Source organism: Equus caballus, chromosome 29 (assembly GCF_041296265.1).
Source record: "Equus caballus isolate H_3958 breed thoroughbred chromosome 29, TB-T2T, whole genome shotgun sequence".
NCBI lineage: Eukaryota > Metazoa > Chordata > Mammalia > Perissodactyla > Equidae > Equus > Equus caballus.
This window is the reverse complement of record NC_091712.1, coordinates 33711443-33733013: the sequence shown is the minus strand read 5'-3', so window position 1 is coordinate 33733013 and position 21571 is coordinate 33711443. Positions and strand designations below refer to the sequence as shown.

The following is a 21571-nucleotide window of genomic DNA, read 5'->3' as shown; positions in this document are numbered from 1 at the left end:
ATTTGATATGGCAGCCCCAGCAAACGAATGTATGAAGTAAAGGTGGGGGCAAGTGAAAATCATGATTTAGGGATGATAATCTAAATTACACTTATAAGCTCTGAGCTGTCAGATACTGCGCATTAACAGAATCAGAAGCCATTGTAGGTTGCGCTTCCAGGCAATAGACTGATGCGTTTATTACTAAATGCTGGGACGTCATCACAAAGGATAGTAGAAACACACAAATGAACACATGAAGCCAAGAAACATCTACACCTGGGGGCTGAGCATGCCGTTCAGGTGAACCCTTTGAAAGAAGGTCCAGGCCTTTCCTGAAGTGAGAGACTCGAAGCAGAGACTCTCTGTGTCCATTGCTGGTTTTGAAGATGCAAGCCGCCGTGAATCCTAGAGCCCAGCAACCTTGTGGGCGCCAGTCCTTCCCTAGTCAAGCATCCAGTTGAGAACGCAGCCCAGCCAACACCTGAATTTCAGCCTGGCGAGAGGCCAGGTAAGCCTGTACTTCTGACCTTCAGAAGCTGTGACAAAAAACTGTGTTGTCTTAAGCCACTAATTTGTGGCAATTTTTTCCATAGCAACAGAAAACTAATACAGAACGAATTTTCTAAAAATCCTGGAACATTAGAACTAAGGCCCATCATTTCAAGCTCAAAGGAAATTAGTTTTTGAACATCTAAAAGTTAGCATGACTTCACACACCAGGGAATAAACTTATGGAACACATTATCCAAAGAAGTGTTAGAGTTAAAAAACAAATAGGATTTAGAAGGATTTCCATGAAATCATGGGTGACCTTTTTAAAAAATTTCGGCTTATTCTCTACCTGCTTCCAAAAATGATTTGAGGTAACTTATAAGGTATGTTTGATGACAATTAAAAAGACAAATAGAGGGGCTGGCCTGGTGGAATAGTGGTTAGGTTCATGCACTTGACTTCAGCACCCCAGGATTTGAAGGTTCGGATCCTGGGCATGGACCTACACACTGCTCATCAGGCCATGCTGTGGCAGCGTCTCACATACAAAATAGAGGAAGATTGGCACAGATGCTAGCTCAGGGCCAATCCTCCTCTACAAAAAAAAAAGAGAGAGAGAAATAGAAAATAATAAACCATAGACAACAAGGAATAACCATTATCAAAAATCTTGGCTAAGTATTACAAGAAATTTAGCTTCAAATTTCTTAGAAGTCAAGATATTTGAGCTTCTTAGAAGTTGAGGGTGAAATGATAAACTATAGCAGGAATTCTCAGGCCTAGGTGTACATTAAAATCTCCTGAAGAACTTTTAAAGACCATCAATGCCTGAGTCCCATTCTCCAGGATTTTGACTTAATTGGCAGAGGGTAAGGCCTGAAAAGAAAGAGTTGTTAAAAGCTGTCCCACGTGATTCTAATAAGCAGCCTAGGTGGTGAACCTCTGAACATAATTTTTATTATCAAACAAAAGTGCCCCTATTAATTTATCAGGAGAGAGACATTATCTTTTGGGATTTATATTGTGGTATTTGTATAATGGAGAATGTCTTTACATTTTATACATTAGGAGTTTTGTAGAAAATGGACAGATATTCTTTATATGGCCATTTCTTATATTGACCTTTGACAAAAAACCAGACCTATCATCAAAATATAATTTTTGAAGGGATTTCAGTGGGAGACTTAAGTCAATGAGTTTCTGATGATAGAACTTGATAGAGGAATTAGAGTTTAAATTTCCTAGAAATGTGAATGGACATATCCGTCTTTGCAAATCTACTTCAGCTATCAACCATCCTGGGAAAGGTCGTGATAAGGACTGGGAGCAAAAAGTCCAAACTGAGCTCTCCAGTGAGAATATGCCATAAAAGTTCTGTTTCGCTGAATGAAGGGACATGATTACCCTTTATGTGTCAGACTTGCAGGTGGCACCTTGATATTCATTTGCAAAAACCTACATGTCAACTTATGTTTTACACCATTTACAATTGAGATCTGATTTATCAAAAGAACACTCTTGACCACTCTGATTTTCCAAATGTCTTGGTATAGATGCTACAAAAACACAACTAGTGGAGGATTTATTTCGAGATTAGACCTTAGATAATTGTTGGGCTTGAAATGAAAGGCTGGTGATATATCGGCTGGTGCTAGGGAAAATTATTTAGAAATTATTGAGTACTTACAATAGTGGTTAAAACACACAATCCTTACTATGTGCCCACCCTGTTCTAATCACTCTCTCTATTAACTAATTTAATCTTCACAACAAATGCAAGGTAGACGCATTATCATCCCATTTTACAGATAAGAACACTGAGGCACAAAGAGGTTAAGTGACTGGCACAAGGACACCCTATTAGTGGCAGTTGCAGGATTTGAATCCAGGCATTATGGCTCCTGAGCCTTTGAACCAATCCACTATGCCACACACACAGGACAGTGGCAGGCCCTGTAGGTGAATATGAGAATAATCATAAAACATTCGCTGACCTTGGAGGAATACATTCCAGAGGAGAAATACATGTGCACATAACGACTGTCCCTGGGAGAAAGGAGAATGCCTGAGTGGACTGCACGTGGAAGCAGCCAACCTGAATTATGCTGACCCAGATCTTAGGCATTTCTGTAGCTCTTCCTCATTCTTGAAGGGCCAAGTTTCGCTCTAGTACAGTTTCCCTTCCGTCTGAAGAACTTTCTTTAGCCATTCTTTTTGAGCCAGTCTGCTGGTGACAAGTTCTTTCAGTTTTTCTTCATCTGAGAATGTCTTTATTTTGCCTTTATTCCTGAAGAATATTTTCATGGGACACAAAATTCTAGATTGAGAGTTCTCTTCTTTCAGATCTTTTAAGATGCTGTTCCACAGTCTTCTGGCTTCTGAGGTGGGAACTCTGCAGTCATTCCAATCATTGATCTCTGATAGGTAAGGCAGTTTTCACTAGCTGCTTTCAAGATTTTTTTTCCTTTTTTCTTGGCTTTCAGCAGTTTGATTTTGATGTGCCCATGTGTGGTTTCCTTTGAATTTATTCTGTTTGGGGTTCACTGAGCTTCTCGAATCTGCAAGTTTATATCTTTCATCAAATTTGGGGAGTTTGGGGTCATTATTTTTTCAATTATATTTTCCGTACCAATCTCTCCACTTCCTCTGGGATTCTAATGACACGAGTGTCAAACCTTCTAATATTATCCTATGGCTCATGTGGTTCTATTCATTTTTTTAAAAAAATACTTTTTCCCTCTGTTCTTCAGATTGAATATTTCTATCCTGAAGTTCATTGACTCGTTACTTTGTCGTCTCCATTCTTAATCTTTCCTGAACACTGTTCTTTCATATCCATGGACATTTGCATGAAAAGCATCTATATACAGACCACTTTCATTACTTATGCTCTTTATATTCTCATCTGCAACAGGAGATGTGTGTTTCCACCAGAGTGGAGAAGGAGGGTTGGGTGGAGGAAGTGAGGAGGCCACAGAGAAATGAGTTCCCAAATGATGCTCAGACCCAGTGGCCTTGACCTCAACAGACCAGAGAGAGCCAGCCCTCCACCCCAAGGGGCTTCCCTGACACCAGACCAGCTGGAAATGTATTATATACAGTGGGCTGTGGGCAGCAGAGAAAGGAGCAGCTGTTGCCTCATGGAAAATTCTGCTCTTAGAAAAACCTTTGCATTGCTTCTGTTTCCTTTTCTCTTCCTTCAGAGTTTGTTATTCAAGATGGCCCCAGGATAATGGACATTCTCCTTGGAGGGATGGAGGTGGGAGAATGGGGAGCAGAGTCCTTATATTTCTCTTCTTATAGGGTATCATCTGTTCTTGCTGCACTTACTCCACCTGAAATTGAGTTTGTGACTTAATCATTGACCTGATGAAGAGGGCAGTGGCAGGGCCCAGCTTGCAGTTGAAGGACGGGCATTTGGGGAGGTAGGGGGTAGCTGGAGCAGGACTCCTCAGAGCAGCAGCATGCACTCAGAGGTGTGATGACGCCCTCCCACCATAAGTTCTGTGCCTGCCCGTCCTCCCCCCACCTCCTCGCTTCTTCCCTGTTCTCAGCCGGCTGTCTCCCTCCTCTCCCAGGATGACTCTGTAAGTGCTACTTTCAGCTCCTCTCTAGGGCCTTGCTTCTCACCAGTCTGTTTCCCTTCTCCAACTTGCCTCCCACTGCCTAATTATGCCCTAGGCGTTTCTCCTTCCATCTGTGTCTGTATCTGTATCTTCTTTGGCTTCTTCCCTTCCTTCTGTGTTGGTGCATCACAGACATGCCCCTGGAGTATTTTGGAAATGGAACAAGAAGAAAATGGATCACCAAAATCCACACTTTGTCACCACTGTACCCCCACTATCCTTAGTCACTTGTGTTGATTTTCTTTCCTTCTAACGTTTTATGTTGACTGCTAAGACCAACAAAGATGAATGCTTTTCGTTTTAGACCCTTGATCTCTCCCCTCCATGGGGAAGCATTGAAATTGGGGAGGGAGGGCAGGAAGGGATCCAAAATCCTCAAACTCATTCACCTCGTTGATCTCCCATCAACATGCTTCCCTCCTTTGCTCCACTTTAAGATTCTCACCAAAATCACTTTGCTCTTGGGCTGCCTGTACCTTCCTTTGACGGTCCTCCCTCCCTCAGAAGCTTATGGTGACCTTCCAACCACATTGCTTTTGATGTCTCAGTTTTCTCCAACCACGTCCTCCTTGCAACTCTCACCTGACCGATGGCATTGTCTGTGACTCTTTCTGGCCCACCTTTTGAGCTACACCCAGCACCAGGCTTCCTGTGAGCTGAAGTTAAATGTTCTCCTTACCCCCAAATTATTCTCAGGCATTACCCCAATTCCTTAAAAGCTAATTGTGATACTTCTTGCCCATCACTGCTTTTTCTTCCAGGAGAGTGACTTTCAATGATCCATGTCTATCAAAAGATGGCCTCAGTTGGACAGGCTGGCTGTATAAATTTAGTCACAAGTGAGAATGTATGTGATTGTGCCTGGAACATACTAGTGGGCATTCAATAAATGTTTGTTTAAATGTAATCTGAACAAAAGAACTCAGAGTTTGGGAAAGAGAGAACTCTGATTTAAATTTTTTTTAAAATGCAGTCAACCAGGTATTTATTTCATGGCCATTATGTTTCAGGCATTGGGTTGAGCATTCGTTGAGCTCCTCCTGTGAACTTGGCACTCTCACGAAGTGAGAGAGGATTTAGGGAGCTTTTGGGGGTTGGGGTGTTTTACAGTTGGTAGATTTGGGGTTCTGTTTGCTGTAAGGCTGGGCTGGCAACGTGGGAATCCTGAATGTGGCCTGGAGCTTCTCCAGCCTCCAACTTCACAAGTCTCAGCATCTTGCTCAGGTGTCTTCCTCATAACTACCAAGCTGCAGATCCACAGCTCGGATTTCATAACCACCCAGAATGCAGAACTTCACACCACTCCTAACCAGTGTGGGTTCACTATCTAAATTGAGCCCTAAGATCTACAGTGAAGACTGTGGGACTAAAAATTAGGAAGCCTTGGTTTCAGTTCTGGTTCTGTAGATATGCATTCAATCATGTGAAGTTTTCCTAAGTGAATGGGACACCCCGCATCCTTTATGTGTAAGCTGCAGACAGACACCACTGGTTAACCCTTTCTCAAGATAAAAAAAAGTAAATAGAAAAATCCAGAGTCCATGAGCTCAGACCATAAGTTCTTTTCAGGTTATTTGAAACCAATCTATCAATGACCATATCTGGAAACTTTACCTTTTGAACGATTTGACATGAGACAGTACAACATAGTCTAGGGCCTGAATCTCTGGATGAAGCTTTTTCTCAAATAAAGAAAGGTAATTGTCATTTAAAAAAATATTTTTCTGTGCAAAAAATTCCTTCCTCAATTTTTTCCCTGCGTTTTATGATTGCTGACTTTGCGATAGGAAATCTCAATCACTATTTATTGACTATTAAATCCAATGAAAAATGTATTGTGGATTCTTTTGTTCTTCAATTAGGAAGTCGAAGCTCAAGCTGTTCTTAAACTACTCAAAAATAGTCTAAATATTGCACTTCACAAAATTTATAAGGTGGAAAAAATTGGCCTTGTTTCTTTCAAGTTACTAAAGGAATTTACCACAAGATGGCACCATGCAAGTGGTAGTTAATTAAAAGGCCTACCCTGTGTTCCTCTGGCATTGGGTCTTCATACTTAAGAGCAGTGGCATTTGGCACATCCGATAATGCTAAGCTATATGGGACAAATGTCTGTCTTGCTCTGTGGGTTTTAGTGACGAAGGTCCTCCTTTTGTGTTCTTTATATGTGTTTCAGCCAAGCCTGTCTGGTAACATGTTGTCAACACACCAAGCCTACAGTTACTCACATATTTTGAGGAGAAGGTGGCTCAGTTAGGTTAATCTCTGAAGGCATTTGTTGGGTTTTCCCCTCAGCTCCTGATTGAAAGTGTGGGAAGGGTATGTTCTCGGTCCTCTTTCTATTGCGTTTTGTTGTTGCGGATTTCCTTCGGTGCCAAACACTTGGTTTCCTTAATTTACCTGTGGAAGCTCAGCAGCAGAACTAGAAAAGTCTGAAGCGCTCGTGATCCTCCTTTCTGAGAATGCAAGGATCAGTCTGAACTCCAAGCCCCCGTGACAGCCATTCCCTTCACACATGAAAGCAAACCTAATATTTTCTCTGTGGGGTGTTCAAATCCTGGATAACTAGATGACTTGGAAATTGAAGGGGTTTGACTTTCATGTGGTTTTTGACACTTGGAAAGACAGCCACAGAAAAGGATGTGTGCTTCTTCAAGCATGTGAAGAGAATAGAGTGTGGGGCATGTACTCTTGAAGTGAAATAGACCTTTGACTAGTCCTACCCTGTTTCCATGTAGCTAGGTAAATATTTGCAAAGCGCCTACTGCATCTCTGGATTTGGGGCATGTGTCTACTGGGTATGAAACAATCTCTGTGGGGGAGTGAGCCTACCCAGTTCTTATCTCCCTCCTGCGGCAGAGTTCACTGACTATGACACAATCTCCAGAGGGAAGGGAGGCCTACCGATTCTTATCGTCCTCTCTCGGCTGGTACTGGGGCTTTCTGGTGGCCAAGACCAATGAGTCATTTGCAGGAGTCCTGGAGATAATATTCTTCTGAATATTCTGGATATAAATTAGTGGAGGTGTAGGATTTCCTAAGGGCTCGTGACCAGCGTGCATTGAAGGGTAGACAGGTTAGCTACGGTTGTTAGGGGCATCGATCTGTAAGAAACACTGAAATATCATGGAAATGCAACAAGATGGAAAATCATATTTTTCAGGACTTTTCTGAGGTAGAATATTCTCAGTGGTAGGAAGAAACACTTTGATAAGTGGCTTAAGGTGAAGGTAAGGTCCCCAAGCCCCACCCCACCCTGCTCCCAAGGGCATGCTAGAATAATAAGAGCAAGCCACCCAGCTGCCTTCCAGCGGAAGGACTGGTTTGCTGAGCGAGATACACAATGTGGGGCCTGAGGTAAATTTTTAGGGACAAAAGAAAAGAGGCTGAGTTATCACTTTCTCCTTCTCTATCCCCACCCCTCCCCCACCAACAGGTTCTCTTAATCATCAAACAAATCCCTAAAGATGGATTTAAAGGAGTGAGCAGTATGAGCCTGTTAGAGCACTAACTGTCTGTACAAGTCAGAGTCTCTGGGAGGACTCCTCAAGGAGAAGCATGACAAGAGGTTCATGGGAAAGGATATTATCCGAGTGCCCACTGGGCAAGGACCTCAGCTTTTCGTGCCTTCCATGTCATCTCTCTCCCCCATGCATCTGGGGACAATAACGACAGCCATATATCCTGAATTTTCAGGAACTGTCCAGTTTTAAATATTCAGTCCATTGTGTTCAGGTAAATATGTTTTAACTTGACAGTCGGGTCTTATGTCCTGACTGTTGGCTCAGAAAATGAGTCGCCACAGACTCAAGAACTTTGAATTGCATGGTTCTCCCTTTTCTGCAGTAGGAAATTCCCCTACAAGACGAACAGAGAGGAGGCACTTGGAAAACTGCCAGGCCAGGGGCTGGACCACCCCTGGGCTCTTGTCAACCCCAGCGGAACACTATGGTTGATGCTTAAGTGAATTAGCCACTGGAAGAAGATGACATGGATCAAAAACCAGCCTCAATGGAGATAAAGAGCTTTGATTCAAGAAGGGCTCTCTTGAAGCGTGAATGGACCTATCAAATCAGAAATTCAGTCTTCCGGCTCTAGAAATTTCGCTGCTTGAGAGAAAGCTCTCTAAATTGTCCAGCCTAATGGCACATCTTCTGGGTCATATTCAGCAGTCCCTCTTTCTTTTATCCCATTTCTTTTCCCTTTCTTAAATTCTTCTTTTGTTTGGCCAAAGTAATTTCTCAAGTCATCTTCTCATGGTGGGTACACGGGCAGTAAACTTTGAGTTCTCGCATGCATGCCCAACTGTGTCTTTTGTCCCTTCAGATTTGATAATTTGAATGGGTAGAGAACTGTAAATTCAAGGCCATTTCCCATGAAAATTTTGAACACATTTCTTTATCGTCTACTAGCATAATTATTTTGTTTTAAGTATTTAAATAAGAGCTTTCTTTCAGGCCATTTCCTTCAGCCATCAAGCCTCTCCGCCCCTATTAACTTCTGCTTCTTAGGCAAAGCATTTCCTCATAACCAGGGTGCGGTCGTAACTTTTGGTCAGAGCTCACTCGGAGAGCATGTGTCTGTGTCAAGAGGATCAAACACTTATTCAGGGTGGGAAGCTATGCACCGTTAGTGCTAAGGGCTGGAAGTTGGGCCTTATGTGGAATTTGGGCTCCTGATTGTTTGGCCTGGACATCAGCTGGCTCTCTAAAATCTAGCACCTAGACACCATTTGAACTAACCTGGGAACTACCTATTTCTGATTGGTGCCAGAGTACAGAACATCTGTTTGGTAAATTGTCGACTTCCAGGTCTAAAAGCAACTGCCACTTTTGCTGAGTCACAGGGAAAGAGAGAGCTAGGATGCTTGGATGCCAGGACAAGGGACAGGAGTAATTGACGTTCTTAGCGAGACGCGACAGCCGATCACAGTGCCCTCAGCATAACTGATGAGTGTGAATGATAAGTTACCCCAAGGGAGAGCTTCCTGACAGTCAGCTGTTGGATGCAGCAGGATGGATTGCCTGGGGAACCCGTGAGTTCCTTCTTGTAAGAGTTACTCTTGGTGGAGATATCAAAAGTCAGATCCAAGAACCTGTTGGATGGTTGGAATACATGATCCTTAAGTTCTTTCTCAACCATGACAATTTGTTCGCAGTACTTACTGCAATGCCTGGCACACAGAAAGTGCTCAATATATGCTCACTAAAATGTTTGTGGACTGCGTTATGCCTCAGCTGCCAAGATGAATAGCATCACTGTTTTCATTTGCTGTAATGCGTTTTTTATTTTTTTTTTAGATTTTATTTTTTTTCCTTTTTCTCCCCAAAGCCCCTCCGGTACATAGTTGTATATTCTTCGTTGTGGGTCCTTCCAGTTTTGGCATGTGGGACGCTGCCTCAGCGTGGTTTGATGAACAGTGCCATGTCCACGCCCAGGATTCGAACCGAGGAAACACTGGGCCGCCTGCAGCGGAGTGCACGAACTTAACCACTCGGCCACGGGGCGGCCCCTGTAATTCAAGTTTATACTAAGCAGGTTTTAGTCACAACTACTATTATCTCCTTATATTGAAAAATTAATAGCATAGGCTGAGTTTGAATTGAGGACTCAATTTTGGTCCCAAGCACTTTATCACTTGAAGTCACTTATCGGCACTGCCACTAACTCGGTATTGTGTAGACAGAACCAACACACAGAGGGCACGAAGCAGTTAAACAGCAAAGCTCTACTTAATCGTCTGGATTAGGCACAGATGGAAGGGCTTTTGAATAATAGGAAAGAGGCTTCCAGGTAACACTTGGCCTGCAAAATACAGCTTTTCTTGTCTGTGAGGGTTGAAGAAGGCATCCCGAGTGTGGCCCATCCCCTTTATCCACCTGCTGGTGCCATGCGGTTAGGGACGGAATCTTGTAAGGGTGGCGACAATAGAGACCCAGTTAATAGCTCCCATTGATTCAGTGAGAAAGCTAGAAAAGCTGGAGCCTTTCAGATAGGATTCAGAGAGGCCGCCCATAAAGAGCATAGCAAAGGCAATACCCAGCAGTGACGGCCTGCTGGCCAGCTGACAGTCAAGGGCAACAACCAAGGAAGGGTCTGGCAGCTCAGGGGGACTGCCCTGGCCTCTCCTGGTTTCTGAATCAAAAATTGGAACTCATGGACTGACAGAGGATGTTTCCTGCTTTGTGAATTTATTTTTATGTACAAAAACAATGTTACAATAGTAATCACAATAATATTACAAATTTATAGGAAGATGCAAAAGAAAATAGTTTTTCCATAATTTTATCACCCTCCCAGGCTCCCTGGAGTTACACACAGTTTATTAGAGATAGATGGTTTATGACAACTGTAGTGCCAATATAACGTTTGTAATTGGATTTTTTTTCCTACTTAATATATCACATGCATTTTGCTAAACATTTTCTCCCAGCTTTTATTTCACACTTGTAGCTTCTCGCAGTTAAATGGTATCTCGTCAGGCGGAAGGAATAATATCTAGCGTGTACTATGTTGATTATATGCTCAGCTGACTGCCACGTGCTTTCTGTGTCTATCTCATTTATTCCCCCCAACTTTAGGATGGCAGGTGATGCTGATCACCTCTTTTTTTCAGATGAGGAATTTCAGAGAGTGGTTGGTAAGCTCATGAGTGAGGAGCTGGGGTCCAAGCCGGGTCTGATTCCAGGGCCCAACCTCCTAACTAGAGTGCCTAATCCCTCCCTTTCTATAAGGACATTTCAATGGCTTTCCTTTTTTTCCTTTTGATAGTACAACTAAACGAACACCCTACAATGAACATCTTTATCCATATGCCATCTGCAATGTAATGTGACTCTAAACAACAACCGAGTCAAGAATTGTGAACACTTTAATGACAGTTGATGCTTTGTGCCCAAATAATTTTGAAAAGGATTAGGCCACTTTATAATATATAAATTACGTATAATTATATAGCACTTCTTAATCCATTTATAACCTACATCCTTGCCAGCATGTTATATTAATTTAAACTTTGTTTGGCTAATTTAGGAGGAAAATGAAAATTTAATATTTTAACTTCTTTTATTATTTGAGCAATTGAACATTATTTCATATATTTGTCTACTGGCTATAGTTCTTTGAGTCATAAGCTAATGTCTTTTTCCTATTTATGCATTGGAGACTTTTTTTGTGATTTTTTTTTTTTTTTTTTTTTTGGTGAGGACGATTGTCCCTGAGCTAACATCTGTGCCAATCTTCCTCTATTTTTGTATGTGGGATGCCACTACAGCATGGCTTCATGAGAAGTGTATAGGTCTGCACCTGGGATGGAACCCATGAACCCTGGGCTGCTGAAGCAGAGTGCTTGAACTTAACCACTATGCCACTAGGCCAGCCCAGAGACATTTAAAAAAAATCAATTAATAGGAGTTTGCTCATAGTAATAAAGATATTAACCCTTTGTCAGATGTGGTGCAAATATTTTTCCTGGTCTGTTTGCATTTTAATTTTTTTTTTTTTTGCATTTTGACACATTTTCAAAAGTTCATATAGTCAGATACAGCCATTTCTAACTTTTTATTTAATATACAGCTTCTAGACAAAATTATTTCATCAAATCTCTTCTCTAGATATTTCAAAAAGATTTTAATTTATTTTCCGGAAGTCTTTCTATTTGGTTAAACTGTACTATTTGGAATTTATGCTGATTTTTGGTGTGAGGTATATGCCTAACATGCCCCAGGCTGTTTCATAACAAACACAAATGCATCCTCACACCCTCTCCAGCTCCTGTTCTTTCTCCACTTCTTCGCCTCCCACTCACACCTCCAGCCACTCCAGTCTGGATTCCATCCCAGTTACACCAACAAACATCTCTCTCCCTCAACTCACCAATGACCTAGGCTTTCATTTCTATTGGGTAAATTCCTAGGAGTAGAATTGATGGATCCGATGGTAGGTGACTGTTTGAACTTATCAAAAAACTGCTAAGCTGTTATCCAAAGCAGTTGTACCATTTTTAAGCTCCTACCAGCACTGTGAGAAAATTCCAATTGCTTCACCTCCTTGCCCATATTTAATATTGCCAGTCTTTTCATTTTAATTGTTATTGGGTAGAAAGCGGCATGGCACTCTGACTTTAATTTGCATTTCCCTAATGACTAATGATTTTGAGCACCTTCCTATGTGCTTATCTGTGATTTAATGGATCTTTTGTCCATCTGAAAATTGGGTTGTTTGTCTTTTTATTTTTGACCTGTGGAAGTACTTTACACATTTGGCGTGTGAGACCTCTGTCAGACAAACGTATTGCGTATTTCTCCCAGCCTGTGGCTTGCCTTTTCAATTTTCTTTGAACAGAATTGTTTTAAATTTGATTATTTCCAGTTTATCAATCTTTTCTTTCATAGTTTATATTTTTGTGTCCTGAGAAATTGTTGCCTACCTCAAGGTCATAAATATATCCCCCTATGTTTTCTTCTAGAAGGCTTTAGCTTCTACTTTTATTTCTAAGAGCAATCTCAAATACATTTTTGCATGTGGTGTGAGGCAGGGGTCAAGGTACATTCCTTTCCATATGGATACTCAATAGTTCCAGCAGGATTTCTTGAAATGAATTTCCCCACTGAATTGCCTGGGTACCTTTGTTGAAAATCAACCGATTGCATTTTACACACACACACACACACACACACACACACACACACACTTTCTGGACTCCCATTCTGTTCCACTGATCTATTTGTCTATCTTTGCTCCAGTATCACACTGTCCTGTAGCTTTATACAAGTCTTGAAGTCAGGTAGTGTAACCATTCCAAGCTGGTATTTCTTTTCTCAAGACTGTTTTGGCTCCCTATTTTAAAATCGGCTCGCTAATTTCTACAAAAAAGCCTGGAGGGACTTTGATTAGAATCATGTTGAGTCTATGGCTGACTCTGGGGAGAACTGACATCTTAACAACTTGAGTCTTCTCATTCATGAATATTACATCTCTCTCCATTTATTTAGGCATTTAAAAATCCTTCTCAACCACATTTTAAACTTTTTAATGTAGAGATTTTTGTACATTTTTAATGTAATTCTAAGTATTCCATAGTTTTGATGCTATTATAATAGTATTGTTTTAAAATGTTATTTATTGTTAGCATATAGAAATAGAAATACAATTGATTTTTGTATATGTACATGATATCCTGTGATCTTGCTAAATGCATTTATTATTTCTTTTAGTGGCTTTTTTCTGTTTTGTCTTTTCCCCCCTCAATTCCTCAGGGTTTTCTACACAGACAATTGGGCCATCAGTAAGTAGTGACGGCTTTACCTCTTCCTTTTCAAGCTCTTTACAATTAATTAACTAATTTTGCTGTATCGCACAGGCTAAGAACTCGAGCTCCGTGTTGAAGTAGTGAAAGCAGACATCTTTACCTGTTCTCAATCTCAGAGAGAATGTATTCAGCATTTCGACTTTAAGTATGATGCTTTTATCATGAATGGTGTTGAAATTGGCCAAATGCTTCTTCTGCATCCACAGAGGTGGTCGTATGAGTTTTAAAAATTTTATTCTGTTAATGTGGTGAACTACATTAATTGATTTTCAAATGGTAAACCAACTCTGTATTTTTGGCATAAACCCCACGAGGTTATGATACATTATCGCATATATATTTGTTTTATTTATGTGCTTTGCTTTGCTAATATCTTCTCAACATTTGTGTCTTTGTTCTTGAGGGATGTTAGTTTTACTTTTAATTTGTGATGCCCTCATGAGGCTATTTAACAGGATTTACATTAGACTATTTGTTTCAGTCCCACAGGTCATTGAGTCTCTGCTCTTTATTTTTCCGATCTTTTTTTCTCTTTGTTGTTTAGTTCAGAATATTTCTGTTCATCTGTCTAAGGTCACTGATTCTTCCTTCTGTAGTAAACAATCTCCTCTTAATCTCACGTGATGAAATTTTATTTCAGATGTATCTTTCTGTTCTGGGATTTCCCTTTGGTTCTTTTCTTTAGAGTTTCTATATTGCTCCTAAAATTCACTATTTCTTTCCTCCTTGTATCTATCTTTTCCTTCACAATCTTTACCATATTTGTTTGCTCATCCAACAAATAGGTCACCTGTGGGTCTACTTTTATTAGGTGTTTTTCTTCCTTTTGACAACGGGTACACTTTTTTCTGCATCTTTTCCTGTCTGGTAACTTTTCTTTTCTCTGAGTTTGTAATTGTTATTGGCAGGAAGGTTAGTTCATTGCAAGTTACTGGTAGCAGAACTCTTCCTTTCTCTCATTTTTACGTTGAACAAATCAAAGTGATTGTCAAAAGTCATAAAACTGGGGCTGGCCCAGTGGTGCAGCGGTTAAGCGCACATGTTCTGCTTAGGTGGCCCAGGGTTCATTGGTTTGGATCCCTGGTGTGGACATGGCACCACTCAGCAAGCCATGCTGTGGTAGGCATCCCATATATAAAGTAGAGGAAGATGGGCATGGATGTTAGCTCAGGGCCAGTCTTCCTCAGCAAAAAGAGGAGGATTGACAGCAGTTAGCTCAGGGCTAATCTTCCTCAAAAAAGAAAAAAAAAAACTCATAAAACCTGGGTTGTAATCCCATTCCTGCTATCATTAGCTCTGAGATCTTGGACAGCTTACTTACCTTTTCTGAGCCTCAAAAATGTCCCCATATTTAAAATGAGGGAATTAGAAGCAATGTCTTCTAGCTCTAAGATTTGGAGATTTTTTGATTATAAGGTGTTGGTGCTAAGACTGGGGCATGGGTGCTGGGGACCAAATTTTTACCTGTTTCGCCTCCTTTACCGCTGAGCAGTTTTGCCTGGGTGATTTCCTTTGCTAACGAAGCCAGCCATCTGCAACTTACCCACCCAGAAGGCCTTCATCTTTGAAGTCATTTCGTCCCCACAGCTCTCTTTCAGGAGGAAGGTACCTTTGAATCAGAAAGAACATCTGTGCAGACAAGCCTGGATGGAGAACATCACACAGCAGAGAAAATTGGTGTCACTAGATATTCATCACCAATGCAAAGTTCTGGCTCCACCTCGGACCTACTGAATCAGAAATGCTGGGGGTGGAGCCCAGCACTGTGTGTTTAACAAGCTCTGCGGGTCCAGGCAATGACAAGGCACACTGCAGACTGAGACCCACTGCTATTGGGGAGCTTGGCAGAAGAGAGCAGGAATGGGTAACAGGGCCTTAGGGTGGGGGAGGGGATACAACAGTAAAACCATATAGAGGGATTTTTTGCTTTTACTCTTAAAAATAGAAACTAGAGTCTATTTTGGTCTTTGGAAAGCGGTCAGTCAAAAGAGTGGGTGGCATTTTTTTTGGATGAGTTTTTGGGCTGTTTTGAGAAGTAGAGGTTTGAAGCAAAAACCACATGACCTAGGGGACAGAGTAGGATTTTCTCCAGGCCATTACTCCAAACCAAGCAGCTTCTTTGGCCCTCTGGGGGCAGAAGCACTTTAAGAGGGCTGCCCTGCAACCACACTGGCTTTCATATGGATAGAGATTTGGTGTTGGTTGAACCCAGCAGTTCAGGTTTATTCCCTTAGCCTTTCATGGAGCCCATGTGTCAGTTCCTGTGGCGGCCTGAGTGTGGTCATCCACTCAGGAGGTGGGGCTGGGCCAATAGTTTTAAGAGCAGTCTGGAGGGTTTGGCTGACCCGGCTTGGAGTACACTGCATGTGTCATCTTGGGAGCACACCAGGTCCGAAGGTTTTGCTTCCAAACAGGAGAAAAAGTGGAGGTATTTCTCTAGCTGGACGAACAATGGAGCCAACTTCTGTGGAGCGATTGCAGATATGTAGATGAAGAAGAAGGAAAGCTGATTAATGGTTGGGGTAAAAAGAGTCTTTGTTTTAGATGGTTTAAAACCACAATAGGTTTGGAAAAACAAGGCACGTAGGCTTGCCCAGGACAGGGAGAACACACTCTATGTGTTTACTGGTTTCCTAGGGATTATTGTACTTAACATCTTGTCCAGAAATTTCTGCTACCTGGTACAACATTGCTTTCATCACATCACTCTCTTGCTCAAGACCTCACTCCTGCCTGACTGCCACGAGAAGGCTGCCTTTTGCTACAGCCTCAGGCCTGGGCTCTTTCCTAGGATTTTAACCTCCTTCCTTAATTTGATCCAATCCCACCTGTCTAACCTCATCTCTGAATTCCTGCCAATACCAGTCGCTGCCTCCTCTGAGCAGTCTCCTCCCACCTCCCAGCACACACCACCGTCTTGCTCACGGCCGTGCCTTTGCTCAGCCTGTTTGCCTCCTAAAGTGCCTTTCCCTTCCCCCAGCTGAACTGTCCATCTTTCATGACCCAGCAGCCCCTCCCTGATTATGTCAGCCCACACTAGACTTTCTGTCTCCCTAACTCCGACATTGGTAGGCTCTAACCCCAGTTTTGTGGCTAAACATACACGGTCTTGCATTTTTTATGGATCGGCTCTCTACCTAGCTGCCTTGTTCTACGGAAGAAGGAAGCTTGAAGTCAGCCTCCTTTGGATTCTCCATGAGAGCCAGCTTAGGGTTGCTCACAGGGAAAATGAAAACATTGTACCACTGTTTGTTAGAGGAGAGGTTCAATATGTTAGGTATTGACGACTTGAATCAAGGGATTCCCAATTGTGTTCCAAGGAACACTAGCTGGCTATGATGTCAATCGTTCTGTCCACCATAGAGAACGCCTCTTAACACCTTAGACTGGGGGTGCCCCACCCCGGTGACAGCAGTTTCTCCATGTTTCCAGTGTTGTTCTAAGTTAAAGACAACTGCCTGAAGCTCAAACAGGGGAGAATGAAATCGGGGTGTAGGGAGGGGGCATATTTATTCTTTTTGCTCTTTAAATTTAAATGCGTTGTCTATTTGGGTGGACTATTTTTCCCCCCAAATTTACGAAACACGAAGGACGGGCTAATTAAAACATGCTGAAATGGAAAGAAGGAAGACATACGAGGAGAAGGGAGCTAAAGAGAGTCTGACTTTCTCAGCAGGGGACCCCGTTTTTTTCACTTGGCCATTTCTGGTCAGTTCCTTTGGGCCCCAGTGGCTGTCCACTATTGTTCTGTGTATTTTGCTGATAGTCTTTGAAGTAATTTTCCAGTTTGATGTGAGGTGGTGCCAGGCATTTCCCCCCAAATACACAATGGCTGTACAATTCTAGAAGGTTCTTCAGATAACATTGCCTCTTTTGGACATTCATGAAGTTGGAATGAATAGATCTCACCAATATAGAGGGCACATGGGCAGAGGGTGGACACAAGGAGAAACCAGACCCAGCTCAACATTAAAAATCTGGGCACCCCAGTGACTGCTACTCTTTCTTTACTGACTTCAGTACGCGCATACCCACACGCACCCTTAAATCTCCTTTGTTCAGCGGGGACAAAATTAACAACCCCGATCAGTCATAGATGAAGACTAGTCCTGCCCCTCACTTCCTTTGCACTGACGAAGTTCTTTTTAAAAATTTATTACTTTTGCATGCAAATGCCATGATAAATTCATAAATATTAGAAGTGTAGATAACAAAAAGAAAGCATTCACTAGAAATGACAACATCCTGTCATAACTACTCTTACCATTGCCAAATGCATTCCAGTGTTTTTTCCCATGAATGTATATCTAGAAGTATGTAAACTTTTAAAAGTGGTGTCACAATGAATGTCTTATAAAGGTTTCCATTCATCAATACATCTTAATCGTATTTTCATATCATTAATCGTCTACAGCAGCATTTTTAATGGCTAATAACAATACCTTTGTGTGGAGGTACCATTTTTAACCATTTTCCATTGATTGATATTTAGGATTTTAAAAATATTTCCATAAATAAGGCTTCAATGAGCAAACTTTACATACATCTTTGGATACTAACTAGTCTGATGATCTTCCTAGGATAAATCCTTTCAAGTGGATTTATGAGGTCAGAGGGTGCATTCTTTTATAACTTTTCCTACAAACTCCTATAATGCTCTTTGTAAGTGTCTGTGCTTAAGATTCTTGACAACAAGAGGCTCTATCCTTGTCTTTAAGCTGATATATTGTCTGCTTTTCATGTAAACTAGTGTTTTTACAGCAGTAACAACTAGATCCAAGTGTCCAGACCAGCTCAGAATTGGTTTGCTGTCCCAGGAGGGGACGCTGTGACAGTGCCTTGCTCTTTGCGACGTGCGTGTACAGCACTGCAGAGCTGTGTCTGAATCAGTGTCTGGTTTCTTCTTTTGTGCCTTAAAGACAAGCTTCTTGGTAGGCTACTGCATTTATTCACATCCCAGCCTCGCTACTCTTCAGCTATTTTATTTCCTACCATCCATTCTTCCACTTTCTTCAGGCCCCAAACTCTGCTGCTTTTTGTAACCTTTTTCTCCTATCAGAACCTGCACTCAGGAAAATAGCTGGCATCAGTCATTCCCACCTTGACAGGAATCTAAATCAGTGAGCTTATTTTTCTACTCGTTTGCATTTAAAATTTATCCCTAATAGGATAAAAAAAATCAGTGTTCCTAATAAAAGAAATATATCAGCTGAAGAGGCTTTTTCTTCTTTTTTAGCAGTCCTTACAAATCAACTACATCGAGCTTGTCTGAATAGAATTAAGATGCACCTCAGGAATCTCAACCTTCCACATAGACCCTTGTCCAGGTTAACGCCTTGCAAGGGACAGGAGAGAGTGTCCATATGGGAAGGATGAGTGAGTCTCCTGTCGTCGGTTTTAGGAAGGTGACTGCTCTCTGTGTTTTAGGTCCATTCCTCAGTTTGCACCAATGGTGCGCTAGTAAACCAGCTCTCCCCAGGGATAAATAAGCTCTGCTTTGTAGCATTTGCTGATTTCCGTGGTGTAAATACTCGCAGGTGGCAGATTTCAAGCTGCCCCCGCTCAATGACTGGCTCCCTACATTCCTGATTATTTAACAATTAGCTCTTCCATCAAGACAATGGTTGTTTTTACAAAGACTCTTCCTTTTAAATCTAGTATTCAGGGACCACACTTGTTTCACCTGTTTATTAAGATGGGTACCCTGGCGGAACTGCTTCTCCATAGTATATACGTGTTAGGTGCATATGAAATCATTTTGGGATGATGACAGTTGATGGCTAACACCTGTCTGAAATTTAGGCTAAGTGATCTCTTGTGTACTACACTGGCCTGTAACTAGATGCTCACAAGAGGTTTTAGGCAAGCACACAATTCTTCGTCGAGAAAAATTGGGGTCCTGCTTCTCTGGGAATGGTGGCCTTTCTTTGAGAAAGAGGATATATGTCAGATTGCTTATTTATCATGACAGTTTGTCAGTTCTGGGAGCTGGCATCAGATAACTAAAGAATAGGGAATTCTTTCTACCTAGTAACACAGATAATAGGAAAGAATATGCCTATGAGGCCACACACACACTCTTCTCTAGATCACGGTCTCAAAGTTTAATGGGCATCAGTGTCACCAAAGGAGTTTGAAAAATGTAGGCTTCTAGCCCCCTCCTCCCAATATTCTGACCCAGTAGGTCTGGCTTGGTCCGAGAATATACATTTCACCAGCAGCTCAGCTGAATGTGTTGCAGGTTCGAGGGTTTGGGCGGGACACACTTGGAGAGGCTCTGGTGTCGCCTCATCTGAGTCCCACCCTTCTATGAAGGTTGGTCATCAACATGAATATGTTCAGACCTGCAGAATCCCCCTTGCTTAGCTGCAAATCAATATTCTGTGCCCTTGGCTTTTATCAAAGGCCAATGCAAGAACCAGCCACATGAAGCAAATATGTTTTCACTCTTGTTTAGGTTCAATAATAAATTCCTTTCAGAGTTTAACTTTAGTGGGGGGCAAAAAGCTCTCTTCTTTATTATCTGAACAGAGAGCCATCACATTTTTTTTCAGGCCCCAAGATGCTCAGAATGAACTAAATTTAGGGTTCAATAACAATCCTTGCCGACCCCTGGTTCCTGGTATAATTGTGACTGCTTTTTTCTCCATAGTTTCTGATGGCTCCACTTTTATTTTAAGGTGCCTTGAATGCTTTTTGGAAGTATACAATGTGTAACAAAGCAAAAAATAGACAAAACAGAGAGAGATCTGTTAGATATCATTACACTAACAAGGGATAAAATTGATCTCTTGGTTCCTCCAAGCTGTGGACGAGTAAAGGACTTCATGACACAGTTTTCTCAGACCGTTTCTTCTCTCTTTTAACATCAAGTCCCTTTCCTTCCTACCTTCATTAACCCGGGGCTGACTATACCTTCATAAAGCCATCAACTACGCCATGGACTGAATGTTCACATTCTCCCAATTTCATACATTGAAGCCCTAACCCTCAGTGCGATGGTATTTGGAGATGGGACCTTTGGGAGGGGAATAGATTAGCTCACGAAGGTGGGTTGGATCGAGTTAGAAGGAAGGTTAGATTAGATCTTGAAGGTGGGGCCCTCATGATGCAATTCATGGCCTTAGAGGAGGAAGAGAGAGTGTGTGTGGGTGGGATCTCTCTGCATTCACACACACAAGACGGGTCATGTGAGGACATAGTGAGAAAGGTTGTCTGCCAGCCAGGAAGAGGGCTCTCACCAGGAACCTAAGTGGCTCGCACCTTGATCTTGGACTTCCCAGCCCCCAGCACTGTGAGAATTAAATGTCTGTTGTTTAAGCCCCCAGTCAATGGTGTTTTGTTATAGCAGTCCAAGCTAAGAGAAACGGTGTTAATAACCAACTGCTTTATTCCCGTTACTCTGTTTTGGCCGCTCTTTTTCTGGAAAGGGGAAAGACAGAGCAGATTTCGAAAACTGGACAGGTCTGACTTTTACATTCCCTCCTCCCAGAAGGACTGGCCTCTGTGAGTTTTTCTGACAAATACAGCTTCCTGGATTTGCAATTGTCCCAGGAGAAAGTGCAATTCTCCACTCCTCCTGACAGCAGAGGAGGAGAGCAACCGAGTCCCGCCCGGCTGGTGGGCTGTGCGCGCCCATCTCCTCGCCCTCTCACGTGGTGGGTGAGCTCCTCTGCAGACCCCAGGAAGATGACAGCCCTGCTCACCTCACCTGTAGGTCAAGGCTCTGATCTATCACGAAGTAAAGAGTCCTTTTCAACTTTGGGTCATGTAAGCTTTCTCAAAGGATTTGACCATAGGACCCTCCCTTTTAAGTTCTACTTTTTGAATAACACCTATTAGATATGAGCAACCAAAGGGCTGTGCTTGAGACCTGGCTCCACTGAGCTCCAACAGATGCCCTCTTCTCCTCGAGGGAGCTCCATTTGACACGTCAACACGGATGCCAGCTGCCCCTCAGTCTACCCTGAAAGAGAAAGCTTCGCCATGGAAAGAAATGCTTGTTTTTTGTTTTTGAAAGCTAAACAGAGATGATTCTAGAACTATAAGGCAGTTATACTGAGGCCAGCTACAATGTCTAAAAAAAGGCCAGAGTGGTCTACTGGTGGGAGATATTGTGAAGAACAAAATGGTTGGAAGAAAATAATAGAGATTTAAAAGT

The 21571-nt window shown here is 42.1% G+C and overlaps 1 long non-coding RNA gene across 3 annotated transcripts in view; it reads right to left on the bottom strand.

Moving 5' to 3' along the window:
- The window catches only part of LOC138921449 (uncharacterized), a 62373-nt gene that overhangs the window by 11820 nt on the left and 28982 nt on the right, over window positions 1-21571 (bottom strand). For all 3 annotated transcript variants that reach the window (XR_011434033.1, XR_011434032.1, XR_011434031.1), the window contains exon 2: window positions 14875-15053. This is a non-coding gene — a long non-coding RNA (uncharacterized lncRNA). The remainder of the gene's footprint in view (window positions 1-14874; window positions 15054-21571) is intronic.